General features: G+C 31.4%; 1 pseudogene; it reads right to left on the minus strand.

Moving 5' to 3' along the window:
* Window positions 1–3,754: 3,754 nt before the first annotated feature.
* On the minus strand, window positions 3,755–5,282 carry LOC131071242 (3'-N-debenzoyl-2'-deoxytaxol N-benzoyltransferase-like; annotated as a pseudogene).
* Between the last annotated feature and the right edge of the window lie 1,310 nt (window positions 5,283–6,592).

Here is a 6,592-nt window from a genome sequence, read left to right on the forward strand (position 1 = left end):
TGACTTGTATATTGAATTATTTGATATTAACAACTTTTGATTCAAATGAGTAGCCTGGTGTGTAATAGATATTATTTGTTTATTGCCTTAGTTTTGACCTTTATTGTACATCATGGGATGATTTTGGTCATACTTAGGATTCAAGGGATTGATGTTATGAATTTGTCAAAAGAGTAGGGATATAATTCCTCAAATTTGTGTATTTTCATCCCTCTAATGGTATCCTTCATCTCTTTCCACTCTTGGGTGAATGAATTTTGAGGAGTTATATTTCACACATGTGTTAATGTTTGGTGGTTACATGGTAGTTTTTGGTATTTAGATGATCATTGCTAATATTTTTAAGGTGTTAAGAATATAATCATAAAGTAATATATATAATAAAATAAATCCAAAACTAAAACATAAAATAAGACAATAGAGACACGGATATACATGGCTTATTACACTATAACTTATAACCAACTATCACCAAACTAAAACTCTAGTTCTTCATGCATATCAATATATGTCCTCAAACTAGAAGACAACTTGTGTCATGTTACCATCGAATCATAAAATATTAAAATTCCTATAAACCTATACTACAATAATGAAAATTAATTATTAGTTGTACCATCATCTAGATTTCATGAAAAAATATATTGCCTCAAATTTTGGCCTATTGATTCATTTGGAATCTCCTAGATTTGTACCAAACTCTCTTTGCTCATCCAATTGTAAAATCATTAACACCACTATTTATTACATTACAAGTTCTCTCCTTCACCAATTATAAATTAAAAATGTAATTTTTTTAATGAAATTTATGACCAAAACCATCTGTTACAACAATATCCAACTTTAACACACAAAACACTAGCAAAAATAATCAAATTCGAAAAACAAAAATGTATTGTTGTGTAGTGTTTAGATATAAGTTTATGATGAATATCAATTTAGTAAAAAAATGGACAACTTGTGAATTTTTTTTCCATTTTGATGAGATTTTCCCAATTTAGTTAGTAGGGTTGGCAAGCTAGTGGCCACAGTATTGGCTTACTAGTAGTAGTGGGACATTGGCAATGGTTGGGTGCTCCAAGTGTGGTGCATGGGTAGAGGAGTGGTGGCATGAAATTTGAACTATGTTTTTAATTTTTTTAAAGTAGGTTTTGATTTTATTTTTTGTTTGTGGACTCACTAAGGGCTAAGGCATAGTTTCCCACATGACCAAGGCAAGCAGGATGATAGGGGCTAAGCCCTTGCCATCCTAGCACTTCCAAGTATCATTAATAATTTTGTACTAAGTAGATACTATCAACATTTTTCAATCTTGTACTAAGTAAATACTATCAACATTGTTCATGCACAAGGTGGGTACTGGTCTTCAAACCCCCACCCCAAGTATATATATATATATATATATATATATATATATATATATATATATATATATATATATATATATATATATATATATATATATATATATATATATAATAATTTAAAATAAAATATGAAAGATATTCTTATAATTGTTTTAATTTCTAGACTTTACAATCAAATTGTATAACCATACATGAGTTGTCACAAAAAAATAACATTATTTTTATAAGTGACCAAAATAGGTGAAATTTTATATCAATATTTATTTCTCGGTTCTCTTGGAACCAATGGTGACATTTTTTTTGTCGTAGGGGGTCATTTGTGTAACCTAACCCAAAAACACTCAAGGTGAACAATAGAAAACGCCTTTTTTTATAAACTCAAGTTCAAAGCATATATTTTTTTAAAATAACCATAAATCTATAACCCCAAAACCCTAGATCTATAAAATAAAAACCTGTTGAATGTGTACATATATTAAAATGTCTAAAATACCTCCTATATTATTATGGATTCAACTTTGCACCAGATCTACTCATCAAAGGTTTATACCAAAATAGGAATCTCTAAAACTCCATAGCTATAAACATGATTTTAATATGAAATATTAAGAAAATCAACAAGAATGATCAATGAAATTCCTACATAATTTAATGAGAGAAAAATATGCATACAAGTACTAAAAATAACTATATGCAACGATAAAGAATATATCACAAGATATGCCCTAAGAAAACCCTCATAGAGGAAAAAACTTAAATTCCAAGAGCGTCTATGCTCAATGCATTATTCAACAATAAAAAATTACAATATACTCATAGAGCCTTCGTGAACACTCCTAAAACATCAAATATTTCCAGTTCATCCTCCATGTTTCCAAGCATGTATTCGCACAACCCATGCCATGATTCAGGCATGCTCTCCTCAAAAGAAGACTCAGTGCAATGATAGTCAAGCCAAAACACCAATAGACCAACCTAAACCACTAAACTTGTGCATACTTTCGTAGACTTAAGCTCACACAAATAAGGCCAAGTGGTAAGGTAAAATTATAAGTCCAGAAAACCATTTACCTCACATTTATTTTTGGCACCAAGTTTCCAAAACATTCAATAATTTTCTTATGTTTGGCCCACATGAAATACATATAACCCAATGTTACATACAACTTGACAAATGGCACCAAATAAATATTTAATGTGGCTAGACACATCATCTAGGATGTACAAGAAATGAATATTTATTTTATATAGTAAAATGAAAATGAATGTTGTGCAAGTTGAATTGTTTTTATCCCTAACCAATAATAGTAACATAATATACCCTTATAGAACCATCAGAAAACATGGTTTAAACGTAACAAAATACAATGTATGAGTTCTACAACTTGTAATAAAAACAAATATAGAGAATAAGATAAATGACGTGCAAATAAGATTTAAAGATATTACTTGATAAAACTTATGAAACATGCCTTGATAGAGGAAGGTCCATGGTAAGGAATGTCCATGGCAATCTCAAACATGTTATTTAAATATTCATGTTTTTCATATAAAATAAATTTTATGTATGTTCATACCTTGCTTGCATGATTCCATGTGAGATATAAACTCACCATACAATATCCAATGACATATGCACTTGCCCATATGCAATAAACAACAAACAACAAAGAACCTTAGAAATTTGTTCAATTTTTTCATTTCTCTCTCATCTATTAGAATAAAATTTTTGAATATTGCCTAAAAATTTAAAATCAAGCATCTTCAACTAGGGAAAATAGGAACTCCAACTAGGAGCAAGATAGATATTAATTTTTCATGCATAATAAAAATAGAGATGAACAAAACACTAGGAAAACTATTAATTTTGTTTCCTAATTTTCCTAGTAACTTTAATACAACTTCATCCACGGAGAAACATAAGTATTTTCTTATAAGTGAAGAATAATATTAATAAAATTTTAATTAGGAATGAATTATATTTTAAAAATAATAAAAGTTTATGTTGCATATATGCTTAATTTTACTAAATTTTATTTTAGAAAAATTATTAGGTTTAAAGTGGAAGTGGTGTAATTTTCATGATAACTCTAAGTGCATCATTGCCAAGTTTTGAGACTCCCATTTGCATATATCCAAGACAACTATAAGGAATTTGAGGAGTACATAAGAATTAGGAAGAGAAATGTTAACATCTTTTTCATCCAATATGTTTATTTTTGTATTGTCACTCAAACCCATCATGATTTTGCATTCACCTATTCACTAGGCCACTAGATTAATTTTTACATAAGGATGAATATATTCAACATGACATCATCAACACTTTTACATCACTGATTCTAGAGGTAAGTGCCCTATTCATCTTCTTTAGTCTCTAGGCGATTCTAAACCTTTCTATCCATATATTCCTTTGTCATAGATTCAACTTCTATTTTGAATGCTTTGATTGTTGACACAAGCATGCACATTAGTATCTTGATTCCCTCAAGCATGTTCTTAGGAGATTGGAGGAAGACAAGATAATCTGGTAGAGGTAACCCTTTTAGCAAAGGTAATAGAGAACTTACGTTTTTTGCTTCTCCCCAGCCAAAGTCCACTTCATGAAATCCCAATCGCCTCCAACCACTCACTGCAAGTAAATTTTCTTGTTCTATATGCGCATTCGATGTACATGATTGTGACACAATGGTTGGCATCAAATATGCATCAATTAATGATGACTTTGATTGTTTTATAATTTTAGTAGCTCGCAAAAGTGATCCATTTATGAGGTCTTTTGCAATATCTATTGCACATCCTACACCAAAAACATTACCATAGTATCCTTGTGGAAGTGGGGGATTAACTAATCTCCTCATATCCATCATAAATTGAATCTTCACATTCTGATAACATTGAATCTTAAGAGCTTTTGTCCTTGCTCGCCAAGCCAATGCTGCAACGACCTCAAATGTTTTTCAAAAATTCTTTACTTTCTTCCATAAAGTTATTTTTGATATATGTTATTACCTCATATTTGATAATCAAAGAGGCTTGAACTGATTCATCCATTGTTGGAGGTCGGTGCATAACGGATCGAGACTGATAAAATTGTAGTTTTATAGGGTCTTCTGACCTCCATAACTCTCTATTCCATATTGGTTCTAAAGAGGGCTTAACCTCTCCCCTTGCCATTTCTGCAAGACTTTTAAGAAATTGTCCTGCTCCTCGTCCATCACATATACTATGGTGAAAACTCACTCCCACAACAAAACCCCCACATGTAAACCGAGTCACCTATATGAAACAAATAGAAGACAACAACCAAAAACCAGAGTGCACATATCTTTATAGAATCATGAAACCATTATCATGACATGACTAGAATTGTGAAGATTCCTAAAAGTAAAAGACATCACAACAAGCTTTGCCTGGATGAGATAAAACTAATCCTTCAGTTTAAAGTTAAAATGCATTGGCAAGAATTACCTGAACAACCAGAAGATGGAAGTTCTCAATAGGAGTGGTGGTAAGTGGAAGTGAAAAAAGTAGCTGTTGTAATGATGGGTTGTCATCATCCAAATCTCCAAGCACTGAAAGACTGTTATCCGCCACTGCTTCCACAAACAGAGCTCCCTCGCCTGTGCACTCCACTTCAACTTCCCCATTTTCTTTGCTTCTGAGCCGTCCAGCCAAAGGAAAATAATACACCAACACTTTTGACAGAGCCTCTCGAATTATTTCTGCAGGATCAGCAGAAATAGTGTCATGGCCATTGTAGACTAACAATGAATTAAAGATGTTTCTTCTTAAAATCGGTCTATTGTCGATGGAGGAGAGTGGGAGAATAGTTTTGGGTGAAGGCACAGAAGGAGCCACCATGACTGGCTCAAATCTCTTTACCTTCAACTCTGTAGACCCAGTTTTCTCCATTCTCCATTCTTATTCTCAGAATACAAGGCAATGAGATGGAAAGTAAAACTCAGTGTGTGATTAAAACATGGTGTAAGAGAATCCTTATATACACTGCTCCAACCAGAAGTGGCCAAAACATAGAAATATTCCCTTGACGACGTTAAAAAATTTAGTTGCATGTTTTGCATGTCCCGTAATCCATGTTAGAATTTTTAGTATATTATGCCTGCTACTAAAGTTTTTCTCGTCTTAATTATTTATTATATCATAACGAAAATTGTGAGTATATCAAACTCGTGAGCCTCGAGAGCTAATGGTTGAGTCATCACACGTCGTGAATCAATTATTTAACAACAACAAATCAATTATGCAAAGATTTAGTGTTATCTTCCATCCTAGGTTTTAGGCCTCGTCTTTGATTGGTTAATTTAGGATGGTTGTTGTATTTTATTCCATTACATGTGCGGTGTATCTAAACTTTTTTATATGATCTAGGGTTTTCCTTTAATGTTTTCTTCTTTCTTCATTGAATATTAGATCTTATTTTTATAAATCTAAAGTATCTTCCATATCAAGATTCTCTATGGTTATGATTGGATTTTTGTTCATGATTATTTGGTGATCTAAAATTTGTTTATGTTTTTGGTTGTTCTTGATTGATCTCATTCACCATCATATCTATCCTTGTGTTAGTCAATAGAGTTGCATTCTATATTTATCTTTGATCTTGTTATTTGCTACTTTTTTCGTTTTGATAAATACTTATCACTTTATTTCCTAGTGTTTTGAGTGTTACTTGCATGCCAAAGTCACTTCTATGTCATTTTTCCTTTTAAAGGTATCCATGCTTAAATCTTCACATGGCTCAATATATTGAGAGAGGTGCATGCCCAATGACAATCGCATAAATAAAATTGCCCATTCAATTGATAAGAATGGAAATGGAGATTATAATCATAATCATAAGGAATGTGTGGGTCAACAAGGCTCTGTGTAACAACTTGATAATATAACAAATACTAAAATTCTCACATAATCGATACATATAGTTCATAAATTGTTCATTAAATATGCATTCCAACTAGAAATGGATTGGAGAGTGGTTGGAGAGCATACAATTCAACAAGGTTTCAATTAGGCATAATAATATCTATCCACTAAGAAGCATGATTGTGTAAACATCATAGTATATTTAAGATCATTTATTATTCTTATATAATCTCTACTCAATTTTGATGAATTATAACAAATAGAAGACATTTTAGTAGACAATATGGTGATTACAAGGATATAATTTATTGCACTTGTAAAACCATGTCTCCCTTTAA

This window comes from Cryptomeria japonica, chromosome 8, assembly GCF_030272615.1.
Source record: "Cryptomeria japonica chromosome 8, Sugi_1.0, whole genome shotgun sequence".
NCBI lineage: Eukaryota > Viridiplantae > Streptophyta > Pinopsida > Cupressales > Cupressaceae > Cryptomeria > Cryptomeria japonica.